Consider the following 14,811-nt stretch of genomic DNA (forward strand, 5'->3'; position numbering starts at 1 on the left):
ATATATCTATTATCTATCTACCCATATATCTGTTAATCTATTCATCTATGTATCTATCCATATATCTATTATCTTTCTATCCATATACTGTATTTATCATCTCTCTGTCCATATATCTATTAATCTAATGTCATTCCGCACTGCCGCTCTCTGCCTACTCACGCTGCGCTGCCGTGCTCTGCCTGCTCACGCCGCGGTGCTGCGATCTGCCTGCTAATGCTGCACTCTGCCACGCTCTGCCTGCTCACGCCGCGCTCTGCCGCACTCTGCCTGTTCACGCCGCGCTCTGCGGTGCTCTGCCTGCTCACACCGCACTCTGCCTTTTCACGCCGTGCTCTGCCTGCTCACGCCGTGCTCTGCCATGCTCTGTCATGCTCTGCCTCCTCATGCCGCGCTCTGCCTGCTCATGCCGCTCTCTGCACTCTGCCTGCTCATGCCGCTCTGCTCTGCCTGCTCATACCACTGTGCTCTGCCTACTCATGCCGCTCTGCTGCTCTTCTCTGCCTGCTCATGCTGCTCTGCTGTGCTCTCCCTGCTCATATTGCTCATACCGCTCTGCCATGCTGCCCTGCCTGCTGATGCCGCTTGACACCGCTCTGCCCTGCTCCTTTTACCTGTTCCTGTATCACGTCTTCTCAGACCAATCATTCAGTATAATGAGGCTATGTGGTATCAGGATCTAGTGTGATAGTAAGCTCTGAATTGTACAGGTGCAGAGCCGAGTTTGTCATTTGGTTCTGTTACGTCACTGCATAAGACTACAGGGAATCCTACTGTCTCATAGATCTTATAGCACAAAGGTTGTCTGCTGCAATTCTGCCTGAGGAATCCCTGACATTAGATACGGCGGTCAGTGAATCATTCGGCTGATCCCGGAGGCGCCGTGTACGGCGTGTTTGCGACGGTGTTCTGCTGGTGGTACCACGCAAGAGGCTGCGTACTGCGTATACAGTGTGTGTGTATAGAGCGTACGGCGTATACAGATTGTGTGTGTGGCACCCTGCTGCTACAGGTACCACAGGACCCAAAGGGTGCATGGACGGACTTCTCCACAAGAGGCCCTCACTAAAAACAAACACCTCCACCCTTCCACCTCATACCACCAGAGGGAGCCCTCTTAGGGATATATATATATGGAGGGTGGAGTCAGGCAGTTTAGTTTAGTCTGAGAGACAGTGTGCTGGCACTTAGACCAGTAAAGAAGCAGCACATAAGCTGCTGTTTTCTGAGGGCCCCGAGTGTGGCCGGAGGCAAATAGGAGAAAGGAGGCAAGGGGGCAGAGGAGCATATCAGGCTCACCCCAAGACATAATCCGGACACCGGGTCCACGCCTAAAGGGTCCTCTATACCCAGTAGGGTCTACCGGCATACCAGGAGGATTGCAGATCCCTGGTCAACCTGAAGCTAAACCCATTACAGGACTAGGAACCACGAAGGCTCCGGGGTCCAGGGATAGAGGTTGCCAGAGAAAGGTCCTACTACCAAGCGACAGGTGAGAGAACGACACAACACAGAAGATAGGCCCAGTTGCAGGCTGGCCAGGAGCTTAGAGAGACACGGACCAGGAGGCCTTATACCCGCTCACTGGGAGAGTCCAGAAGTGCACCCTTCCTACCCAGTACCCTGGACCGTACCTGACATCCGCACCAGTAAAGGTACTGAAGTGAATCTCCTGTCTCTGTCAATTACTCCTGCTGCACCATCTCTTCTGCACTGCAATGCCCAGCATCACCATCTGCACCTACACTGCCCTGGGGACCCGCTCAGCATGTGAGGAGCAGAAACATCCTAGCTGCCATCCCATCACCCCCGGAGGCATCACGAGACAAACTGTACACTAAAACCCCTTTTCAAGAGAGACCCCAGAGTACGGGCCCGGGAGCCGACTGCTGTGACATCCTAAGCAAGGTAAAAGGCCCGGGTACCGAGTCCCCTATATCCCCCTGGGCGAGACACTCTCTTCCTGGCGTCACGAACAGGATTTCGTGCCCGTTGCCACCGGGTACTGTGTGCCGTAATTGAACTGTGTTTAAACTGTGGTGAACATCGCCACCATTACCGAGTCGCCACGCGGGAAGAAGAGGGGCGTAACCGCGGGAACCAGAGAGGCGTGATTGTTGGTGGCACAAAACCCAGGCTCCGCCTCGCGCCTCGACGCCGAACCAGGAAGCGTCAGGTCCTGGAAGGAGACTGTCGTCAAGCGCACGCTCTGACTTCAGCCGTGAGGGAAACGCTTGGTCCTGGAAAAAGACCGTCGCCAGCAGAGCTGCGGCCTACCCGATCAAAAGTAAAGGAGGTAGACTACGGTTCACTAGGGGGGCGCAACCATAGCCGACGACCAGCAAAACGCCGGAGCACCGGTTAACGCTCCTGATGCTCAACTCGCGCCTGGCGCTGCTCAGGCCGTAGCAGCCGCCCCACCAGCAGCGGTCGCGATTCCAGTCAAGCCCATGGCCATGCTGTACATCCCCAGAGCAAAATGGCTTCCCCAGTATGAAGGCAAACCAGACACCCTGTCCGAATTCAAGAGAAAGATATGCGGTGTATTGGACATGTATTCAATGACTGGTAAGCAGAGAGCCGCTGTTGTTCTGGGACAATTGACTGGTGCCGCCGAGCGGGAAATTGAAACCTGGCCAGCTGCAGACCAGGAATCAGTATCCATTAAATTTAAGAGACTGCAAACTGTCTTTGAAAACCGCACTGAGACAGATCTCCGGATGAGGTTCTACCACTGTACCCAGAAACCTGAGGACAGTATCCGAGACTATGACTGGTGTGACGCCCAGCTGCGCTTAGTATCACAGATCCTGGAACGGTGTATCGATGGATTCCTCCACAAGAGGCCCCCATAACCATTCACACATCTCCACCTTCCACCTCAGACCACCAGAGGGAGCCCGTTAGGGAGATAAATAGGGAACTTGGAGCCAGGCAGCAGTTAGTCTAGACTGGAGTCGACAGAGAGCAGAACCTGTTGAGAGAGCTCCTGCAGTAGAGAAGCCTGAGAGAGGTTAGTCTGCAGTGGAGCACAGTCCAGACTCAGTTGTAGCTCAGAGAAGTGAGCTTTAGGTGTGCCGGCGCCATAAGATCGGTGAAGCGCGGCAAGCTGCCGTTAGTGTGTATAGCCTAGTGAGGGCCCGAGTAGGCCGAAGGCAAGTGGAGAGATAGTACATAGGGGGCAGAGGAGCTTAACTATCTCACCCCGAAGCAATTAACGGACACCGGGTCCGAAGTTTACCGGGATCCCTATGACCCAGTAAGATAAACCGGAATCCCTGGAGAACTACAAGTCCCAGGATCGCTAAAGTGCTGATACGTAACAGAGCCAGGAGACACATAGGCCCCGCAAGCTGAGGAGCGTGTACTCCAAGAAAAGGCCCTACCACAAGGTCAGCCAGCGCAGGACAGAGACAAAGTTAGGCCTAGCTCCAGGCAGGTCAGAAACTTACTATGCAGAGGCAAGAAACAGGTGGCCGTAAACCCGCTCATTGGGGAGGATCTTGACATGCACCCTTCACCCTACAGTGCTCCAGGACGTGCCTGAATTTCCATCAGTAAAAAGTACTGAAGTGACTATCGTTTCTGTCCCTGTTCTTGCTCTGACCCGGCTTGGTCTCGCCTGTCCTGCATTCCCCTTCCGTACACTGCCCTGAGGCCTAGCTCCACCTGTGGGGAGCTATACCATCGAGCTGCCTTATCATCTGCTTCAGTGGACTGTGCAGCGCTGGTGATCCTCACCAGAAGCCACAGGTGGCATCACAAACTTTTATAAAATTAATAACTATCAACCCCTTTTAAAGAGTGACCCCAGGGTACGGGCCCGGGAGCCGACCACCGCGACATTCCCAAGGCCAGGCAAAGGCCCAGGTACCGAGTCATCCCCATCTCCTGGGCTAGTCATCTTCTTCCTGATGTCACGAACAGGATAGCGTGCCCGCTGCAACGATGGAGTGTTATGCTCGTTGCCACCGGGTACTGTGCGCCTTTATTCTGAACTGTGTACGTAAAGTTGTGGTGAAGATTGCCGCCATTGTTGGGTCGCCGAGCGAGAAGAAGGGCGTAACCGCGGGAAAATTAGGGGCATACCTGCAAAAGAGCGCGAAGCCCCGGACACGCTGCACGCCTCGACGTCAAACCAGGGAGCACCAGGTCCTGTAAGGAGCGTCGCTGAACGCTGTGACGTAGGACGCAAGCGACGCAAGGTCCTGAAGACGACCATCACCTGCGGAGCTGCGGCCTACCGGAAGAAAAACTGGAAGGTAGGCCACGGTTAACTAGGGGGGGCGCCAAGATGTCCGACGAACAGCAGAACGCCGACTTGCCGGTTAACGTCCCTGAAGTTCAGCCCGCGCTCGATGATGAGCAGGCCGAAGCCGTCGCTCCACCAGCAGCACCTGTAACACCTGTCATTCCTATGACTTTACCGTACATTCCTGGAGCAAAGTGGCTCCCCTAGTACAACGGCAAACCAGTTAGCCTGTCTGGATTCAAGCGGAAGATATGCGGTATCTTAGACATGTACTCTATGACAGGCAAACAAAGAGCCGCCGTTGTATTAGGACAACTGACCGGTGCTGCGGAACGGGAAGAGGAAACATGGTCGGCCGCAGACCAGGAGTCAGTGTCCCCAATATTCCAAAAACTACAGACTGTTTTTGAGGATCTTACTGAGGCGGACCTCCGGATGAGATTCTACCGCTGTTCCCAACAACCAGAGGACAATGTTCGGGACTACGCCTGGTGTCTACAGGGGGCACTGCGGACTCTGAACCAGGTTAGTCCAACCAGCATCGAAAATGAGAACAAAATGCTGAAGGAACAGTTTGTCGGGGACTGAGGTTTCCAGAGGAGAGCAGGACTGTGCGTTGGTGGTCCCTGGATCATCCATATGCCACTTTTGACAACCTTAAGGACATGGCTATAAAAGGACTGCAGCCCCTGGAAACAAATGCCATTCAATGTTACCAGGGTGGGGCTACCTCAGTACCTGTTACACCTACCTTGTCCCCAGTGGCTGCTGAAGCTAAAGTTCCAGCTACGTCCCCTAGAGAACTGGACAGTCTGCGCTCTGAAGTGCGTCTGCCGCTGCGGACGGAGCCTGAGGAAGGAGGGAAGATCCTGTTAGCCGACAGCCCTGAGGATGTCCCCTTGATGCGAAGGAGGAGGAGGCCAACACCACCCTCACTGAGGACCAGTGACCAGCGCCGTCCACCGAAGGACCCTGCCTGCTACTGCTGCCGCAAGACCAGACACATCGCCCAGAATTGTCCTTTAAACGAGAAAACCCTAGGTCCGAGGGCCGACACCCAGGAGTAAACTCATGAGGCCCATCAGACTGGTACAACAGGTTCGTCGGAGGAAGACCTTTCCTAACCATCATGCCTGACGTCCTCTACAAGAGGTTCTGGTCCATGGACGACCTACGTCCGCCAGCTCCAAATCTTTCTGTATATGCCTCAAATGGTCTCCGCCTTAACCTACTCGGGGTTAAGAATGTGACTGTGAAGGTGGGGAGAGTGGAGCTGAAGGACCAGGGGCTAATCGTAGTAGAGACTAATCCTGATGACACCAATCCGTATATGGTACTAGGCACTAACATTGTTGGTAATTGTTTGGGAGAAGTTGTGTTCTTGCTCCAACAGATAGCTGACACTGCCAGGCCAAGACAGAGGAGGGCACTGCAGAGGGAGATCCGAGTCCTGATGTATCAACAGCAAGTAAAGTTAACAGACGGTGAAATCGGTAACGTGCGGGTAACAGACCCAATACCCATTGTCCCCCCCCCAATGAGTGAAATGCTCATCTGGTGTAGAGCTGCTATAGGTCTTAGAGGACAGAACTACCAGGCGGTAGTAGAACCCCTTTGCTCCGAGCACAGACCCACGCTCTTAACCACCAGGGGAGTGGTAGATGTACGCAATGGGAGGGTGCCTGTCCGTCTTCTCAACTTAGGGGAAGATGAGGTCAGACTGCCACGTTATGCCACTGTTGCCAAATGACATGCTGTCAATAACAACTGCATTCACGAGGCGGAGTCCTTAACTTCACCAGACGAAGTGGAGGATAATGACCCTGCAACCCAGGTGGAGGATTGGTGTCAACAGCTCCATGTTGGGACAGACACCACTCCTACCCATCAAAAACAGGGTGTACACCGGGTGGTTCAAGAATACTCGTAGGTGTTCAGTAAACATCCACTTGACTTTGGGAGGATTAAGGGGGTTCAACATCATATCCCCACAGGCGACCATCCCCCAATCAAAGAACGTTACAGGCCTATACCACCAGCACACTACCAGAAGGCTAAGGAAATGCTGCAGGGCATGAGGAAGGCGGGAGTAATAAGGGATAGTTGTAGTCCCTGGGCAGCTCCCCTAGTGCTAGTTAGGAAAAAGGACGGGAGCATGAGAATGTGTGTAGATTACCGTCAAGTAAATCGCATTACACATAAGGATGCATACCCTTTACCACGCATAGAGGAGTCCCTAGCTGCCTTAAAGTCTGAAAATTACTTTTTCACCCTTGACCTCACTAGTGGGTACTGGCAAGTAGCTGTGGCTGAGGAGGATCGGGAGAAGACGGCCTTCACTACCCCGATGGGACTCTGCGAGATCAACAGTATGCCGTTTGGACTCTGCAATGCACCCCGGAACGTTCCAGAGATTGATGGAGTGCTGCCTGGGACACCGCAACTTCGAGACTGTGTTACTTTACCTGGACGACGTGATAGTGTACTCCAGAACGTACGAGGACCACTTGAAACACCTGGCAGAGGTATTTGAGTCACTGTCCCGGTACGGGATGAAGTTGAAGCCCTCAAAGTGCCACCTACTCAAGAAAAAGGTACAGTACCTGGGGCACATTGTCAGTCCGGAAGGGGTAGCACCAGACCCGGAGAAGGTCACAGCCATCCAGAAGTGGCCGGAGCCGAAGAACCTCAAGGAGGTGCGTCAGTTCTTGGGACTAGTAGGATAGTACCGGAGGTTTGTAAAAGACTGCACTAAGAAAGCAGCTCCTCTGCAAGACCTCCTGGTAGGGCAGTCCCCCAAAGGCAGAAACCCCCCATTCCACTGGGGTAAGGAGCAAGCCGAGTCGTTTCAGGAGATGAAGGAGATCCTGACAGGTGATGAGATCCTAGCCTACCCTGACTACAGCCAACCGTTCCTGCTGTATACAGATGCCAGCAACGAAGGACTGGGCACTGTCTTAAGTCAGAAGCAGAATGGCCAAGAGAAAGTCATCGCGTATGCAAGCAGGAAGCTCCGCCCGACCGAGAGGAACCCAGAGAACTATAGCAGCTTTAAGTTGGAGTTCCCTGGGCCATCACTGAAAGGTTCAAACATTATCTGGCCTCCAGTAAGTTCACTGCCTTCACTGATAACAACCCCTTGACCCATCTTGAAACAGCTAAGTTGGGAGCACTGGAACAACGATGGATGGCTCAGCTGTCAAACTACCAATTTACAATTAAATACCGGGCGGGCCGCAAGAACGCCAACGCCGATGCCCTGTCCAGGATGCCTCACCACTCAGACACAGAAGAAGAAGTGGATGACCTGGAAGAGATAGAGCTGCCTGCCTTTCACCGGAATGGGATGATCCACGAGCAACGAGCCTCCAGGAAGCCGCGTGAAAAGACATTAAACCCCCTGCCTTACCACAGCTGGAAAGAGACCCAGGACAGTGACCCGGTTGTCAGCCGCATCAAGGAGCTGATAACCCAAGAAGGTGCCTCCCTGGAGAAGGAAGCGTCTCTCCAAGCAAAGCAGCTATGAAACGAGAGGAGCCGGCTGTTTATCTACCGTGAGAAGCTGTGCCGGAGGTACGTTAATCCAAAAACCCATGAGATGGTATGGCAGATAGTGGTCCCGAAGACAGTTATCCAGATGGTATTAGAAGCTTACCACGATCAGGCATACTCCTATGCTCTGACCATGGTGGATCACTACTCACGTTTCCTGGTGGTCGCCCCCGTCAAGGACCTGACGGCAGAGACAGCAGCAAAGACGTTTCAAGCGTATTTCTGTAGACCCCATGGTTACCCTGAGCAAGTGTTGATGGATCAAGGACCGGCCTTTGAGGCTGAGTTGCTCAAGGAGTTCTGCCATTTGTATGGTTGTAAAAAGATCAGAACTACACCGTACCACCCACAAACCAACGGTCTCTGAGAAAAGATGAACAACATCATCATTGACCTGCTAAAGACCATACCACTTGAGGAGAGAAATCAGTGGCCAGACCTACTACCTGACTTAGTGGATCTGTATAATCATATACCAGTAAGTTCCACCAACTGCACTCCAGCATATCTCATGCGGGCAAGGCCAGGAAAGCTGCCCATTTATCTGGAGCTTGGTGTTGTTGAGCCTGAAGCTGATATATGACCACTGAGGACTGGGACACGAACAGACAAGAGCAGTACAGAAGAGTACAAGCCTGTGTCGAGGACAGTCTCACTCGGGTGAGAGAAAAGCAGGAGACTCAATACAACAAAAACGCACCCGCAGAACCTTTCACACCTGATGAAACAGTATTGAAAAGGAAAAGACGCAACCACAAACTTGATGACCAGTGGGAAAAAGAACCCTACACTGTGCTACCGTCAAGATTTGATAACAAGAAGACATGCATAATCAGTCGAGATGGAGGAAAAACGTCTACAACAGTGTCCAGGGACCACCTAAATTTTGGTCCAGACCTACTGAAACCCCAAGAAGAAGTGCCTCTCACAATCCCGGAAGAACCTGAAGAAGCAGTGATCCACACTGACTTAGGAGACTTCCCAGCAGATTGGCCTCAAACAGGAGGTGCAGTAATTATCCCAGTACTCCAATTCTACGACCTGCCAGGAAACCCTCCACAGCAAGTTGAACCTGTAAGTGCTGCAGAAGAGCCAACTCAAGAAGTATCCCCGGATGAAGGATCCCCGGTAGGAGCAGAGCAAGAAGGCCCAGCCAACGGTATGCTTGCTAGCCCAGCAGAGAGGTCAATGCAGTTATGTAGCCCCTCCACACCTAGTACTGACACATTGGGAAGTAGTGCACCTACTAGTACTTCACACATACCAGTACTACGCCGATCGATACGTAGCACGAGAGGTAAAACCCCTGTTAGGTACACTCAGTAAATGGTCAAATTTCTGAAAATGTAGATAGTTACCCCTGGGGTATTGTGTATTAAATTGTGATGTACTGAACTATTGTGTATTTTCATGAATAAGTATATTACTTTGTGTTTTGCCTATTTACTTCTTTAATTACTAAAAGAACTGCTTGGCTGAGGACTGTGTGCAGCCCAAAAACTGCTTTTGTATATGGTTGCAGTCCCTGGAGTGCCCCTTTTAGGTGACCTCAGAAGGAACACCTGTCTGGAGTGGCTCTAATGGGGGTCCAACTCAGGATCTTCATTCCCTGCAGCCACCCCAGGGCCTACGTTGAGGGTTTGGGACAGGTCCCGCAAAAACCACCAAGTACTCGGTTCAGTGAGATGGACATCCTGTATGGGAACCTCACCACAGGAGAATTGAACTCTGAGGACACTCTGTATTTGTTATTGTAATGTAACGTTTAAGATTGGTGCCTCCCATAAATGGAAGATTGTTCTTAATGTTGATGCATTATTTATGTTTCCTATTGTTATTGTTTTATAAAATGTACTCCAGCCCAGGAGTGCTGAGTTTAACTAGGGGGGAATGTGACACCCAGCTGCACTTCGTATCACAGATCCTGGAAGGGTGTATCGATGGATTCCTCCACAACCATTCACACATCTCCACCTTCCACCTCAGACCACCAGAGGGAGCCCGTTAGGGAGATAAATAGGGAAGGTGGAGCCAGGCAGCAGTTAGTCTAGACTGGAGTTGACAGAGAGCAGAACCTGTTGAGAGAGCTCCTGCAGTAGAGAAGCCTGAGAGAGGTTAGTCTGCAGTGGAGCACAGTCCAGACTCAGTTGTAGCTCAGAGAAGTGAGCTTTAGGTGTGCCGGCGCCATAAGATCGGTGAAGCGCAAGCTGCCGTTAGTGTGTATAGCCTAGTGAGGGCCCGAGTAGGCCGAAGCCGAGTGGAGAGATACAGTTATATGAAAAAGTTTGGGCACCCCTATTAATCTTAAGCTTAATGTTTTATAAAAATTGCTGTTTTTGCAACAGCTATTTCAGTTTCATATATGTAATAACTGTTGGACACAGTAATGTTTCTGCCTTGAAATGAGGTTTATTGTACTAACAGAAAATGTGCAATCTGCATTCAAACAAAATTTGACAGGTGCATAAGTATGGGCACCTCACCAGAAAAGTGACGTTAATATTTAGTAGATCCTCCTTTTGCAAAAATAACAGCCTCTATTCACTTCCTGTAGCTTTTAATGAGTTCCTGGATCCTGGATGAAGGTATTTTTGACCATTCCTCTTTACAAAACAATTCCAGTTCAGTTAAGTTTGATGGTCGCCGAGCATGGACAGCACTCTTCAAATGACCCCACAAATGATCAATGATATTCAGGTCTGGGGACTGGGATGACCATTCCAGAACATTGTAATTGTTCCTCTGCATGAATGCCTGAGTAGATTTGGAGCGGTGTTTTGGATCATTGTCTTGCTGAAAGATCCATCCCCTGCATAACTTCAACTTTATCACTGATTCTTGAACATTATTGTCAAGAATCTGCTGATACTGAGTGGAATCCATGCGTCCCTCAACTTTAACGAGATTCCCAGTGCCGGCATTGGCCACACAGCCCCAAAGCATGATGGAACCTCCACCAAATTTTACTGTGGGTAGCAAGTGTTTTTCTTGGAATGCTGTGTTTTTTTGCCGCCATGCATAACGCCTTTTTGTATGACCAAACAACTCAATCTTTGTTTCATCAGTCCACAGGACCTTCTTCCAAAAAGAAATTGGCTTCTCCAAATGTGCTTTTGCATACCTCAGCCGACTCTGTTTGTGGCGTGCTTGCAGAAACGGCTTCTTTTGCATCACTCTCCCATACAGCTTCTCCTTGTGCAAAGTGCTTTGTATAGTTGACCAATGCACAGTGACACCATCTGCATCAAGTTGATGCTGCAGCTCTCTGGAGGTGGTCTGAGGATTGTCCTTGACTGATCTCACCATTCTTCTTCTCTGCCTTTCTGATGTTTTTCTTGGCCTGCCACTTCTGGCCTTAACAAGAACTGTCCCTGTGTTCTTCCATTTCCTTACTATGTTCCTCACAGTGAAAACTGACAGGTTAAATCTCTGAGACAGCTTTTTGTATCCTTCCCCTGAACAACTATGTTGAATAATCTTTGTTTTCAGATCATTTGATAGTTGTTTTGAGGAGCCCATGATGCCACTCTTCAGAGGAGATTCAAACAGGAGAACAACTTTCAAGTGGCCACTTTAAGTAGCTTTTCTCATGATTGCATACACCTGGCTATGAAGTTCAAAGCTCAATGAGGTTACAAAACCAAAAAAAGTGCTTTAGTAGGTCAGTAAAAAGTGGGTAGGAGTATTTAAAACAAGAAAATGATAAGGGTGCCCATACTTATGCACCTGTCAAATTTTGTTTGAATGCAGATTGCACATTTTCTGTTAGTACAATAAACCTCATTTCAAGGCAGAAACATTACTGTGTCCAACAGTTATTACATATATTAAACTGAAATAGCTGTTGCAAAAACACCAATTTTTATAAAACATTAAGCTTAAGATTAATAGGGGTGCCCAAACTTTTTCATATAACTGTAGTACATAGGGGGCAGAGGAGCTTAACTAGCTCACTCCGAAGCAATTAACGGACACCGGGTCCGAAGTTTACCGGGATCTCTATGACCCAGTAAGATAAACCAGAATCCCTGGAGAACTACAAGTCCCAGGATCGCTAAAGTGCTGATACGTAACAGAGCCAGGAGACACATAGGCCCCGCAAGCTGAGGAGCATGTACTCCAAAAAAAGGCCCTACCACAAGGTCAGCCAGCGCAGGACAGAGACAAAGTTAGGCCTAGCTCCAGGCAGGTCAGAAACTTACTACGCAGAGGCAAGAAACAGGTGGCCCTAAACCCACTCATTGGGGAGGATCCTGACATGCACCCTTCACCCTACAGTGCTCCGGGACGTGCCTGAATTTCCATCAGTAAATGGTACTGAAGTGACTATCGTGTCTGTCCCTGTTCTTGCTCTGACCCGGCTGGGTCTCGCCTGTCCTGCATTCCCCTTCCGTACACTGCCATGAGGCCTAGCTCCACCTGTGGGGAGCTACACCATCGAGCTGCCTTATCATCAACTTCAGTGGACTGCGCAGCGCTGGTGATCCTCACCAGAAGCCACAGGTGGCGTCACGAACTTTCATAAAATTAATAACTATCAACCCCTTTTAAAGAGTGACCCCAGGGTACGGGCCTGGGAGCTGACCACCGCGACATTCCCAAGGCCAGGCAAAGGCCTGGGTACCGAGTCATCCACATCTCCTGGGCTAGTCAACTGGCATCTACAAGAGGCACTGCGGCCCCTGAAACAGGTTTGTCCAGCCAGCATACAAGATGAGAACAAAATGCTGACAGAACAATTTATCCGGGGGTTGAGGTCCCCGGAGGAGAGCAGAACTGTACAGTGGTGGGCCTTAGATCATCCAAATGCCACCTTTGACCCTGAAGGACATGGCTATTAAGGGTTTGCAGCCCCTGGAACCATCAGATACTGCTATCCAGCGTTACCAGGGTGGGGCACCCCAGTGCCACCCCACTGAAACAAAAATGCAAACTGTGCCCCCTAGCGAGCTGGACAGCCTGCTCTCTGAAGTGCGTCAGCCAAGTAAAACCCATGCCACTGTCCTGAGCACCCTGCAGCTACAGACGGAGCCCGAGCCGGAACGAAGGATCATACTCGCCGACTGTCCTGAGGATGTCTCCTGGATGAGGAGAAGAAGGAGGACAATGCCACCCCATAGGAGGACAACGCCACCCTGTGGGAGGACCAACGACCAACGTCGCCCTCAAAGAAAATTCGTCTGCTACTGTTGCCACAAGGCAGGTCATACCACCCGGACCAGTCCTTTAAACGGGTAAACCCTGGGGCCGAGGGCCGACACCCAGGAGTAGACCAACCAGGCCCATCAAGCTGGCACCACCAGTTTGTAGGAGGTAGGCCTTTCCTGTCCATCATGCTGGACAGTATAGCAACACCTGCACTAATGGACACTGGGTCGCAGGTAACCATCATACCTGACATCCTCTACAAAAGGTACTGGTCCCTAGATGAACTCCATCCACCAGCCCCAAATCTCTCTGTGTATGCATCCAATGGCTTTCCTCTTAGCCTAGTAGGGGTTAAGGACGTGACAGTGAAGGTGGGGAGAGCGGAACAAAAGGACCAAGGGCTGATTGTAGTGGAGTCTAACCCTGGTGATACAGACTTGTATATGATACTTGGTACAAATGTAGTTGGTAACTGTTTTGGAGAAGTGTTGTTCTTACTCCAACAGATGGCTGACACTGCCAAACCAGGTCAGAGGAAGGTGCTCCAAAAGGAAATTCGAGCCCTCCTGTACCAGCAACAGGTAAAACTAACAGGTGGTGAGATTGGTAATGTACGGGTGACAGACCCGATACCCATTGTGATTCCCCCATAGAGTGAAATGCTAATTTGGTGTAGGGCAGCAATAGGTCTCAAGGGACAGAACTACCAGGAAGTAGTGGAGCCCATCAGCTCAGAACAAAGACCTACACTCCTAACTGCTAGAGGGATAGTTGATGTACGCAATGGGAGGGTACCCGTACGTCTCCTAAATTGTGGGGAGGAGGAAATTAAATTGCCATGATACGCCACTGTTGCCAGACTGTATACTGTGAATGATGAGGCCATACACACAGTGGAATCCTTGACCCCACCGGATATAGTGGAGGACAATGATTCCGAAGCTCAGCTGGAGGAATGGTGTCAACAGCTCCATGTTGGGACTGACACCACCCCTGTCCATCAAAAACATGGGGTCTACAGAGTGGTTCAGGAATATGAACAAGTGTTTAGTAAACACCCACTTGATTTTGGAAGGGTTAAAGGGGTACAACACCACATACCCACCGGTAACCATCCACCCATTAAGGAGCGTTACAGACCTGTACCACCAGCACATTACCAAGAAGCCAAGGAAATGTTGCATGACATGAAAAAGGCAGGGGTAGTAAGGGATAGCTGTAGCCCCTGGGCAGCTCCCCTGGTCCTGGTCAGAAAGAAGACGGTAGCATGAGGATGTGTGTAGATTATAGACAATTTAATCAAATAACACATAAAGATGCATACCCTTTGCCCCGTATAGAGGAATCCCTGGCTGCACTAAAATCTGCCAATTACTTCTCCACATTGGATCTCACTAGTGGGTGCTGGCAAGTCTCTGTTGCTTAGGAAGACCGGGAGAAGACCGCCTTCACCACTCCGATGGGATTATGCGAGTTCAACGGTATGCCATTTGCGCTCTGCAATGCCCCCGGGACGTTCCAGAGGCTGATGGAGTGTTGCTTAGGACACCGAAACTTTGAGACAGTGCTGCTGTACCTGGATGACGTTATCGTGTACTCGAGGACGTATGAAGACCATCTGAAGTACCTGGCGGAGGTATTTGAAGCATTGTCCCGAAATGGGATGAAACTAAAACCTTCCAAGTGCCACCTGCTCAAACAGAAGGTTCAGTACCTGGGACACGTAGTTGACAAGCCCCCTGGGCCGTGGGGTACTCGGCAGTAGTGTTGAGCCACCCCCGTAGTGTTCGAGTTCGGTTCGGTTCGTCGAACACCCGTGTGTTCGCCGAACTGTTCGTCGAACTGTTCGTCGAACACCT

Source organism: Phyllobates terribilis, unplaced genomic scaffold (genome assembly GCF_046119375.1).
Source record: "Phyllobates terribilis strain yellow unplaced genomic scaffold, ASM4611937v1 Scaffold_11__3_contigs__length_659146591, whole genome shotgun sequence".
Lineage (NCBI taxonomy): Eukaryota > Metazoa > Chordata > Amphibia > Anura > Dendrobatidae > Phyllobates > Phyllobates terribilis.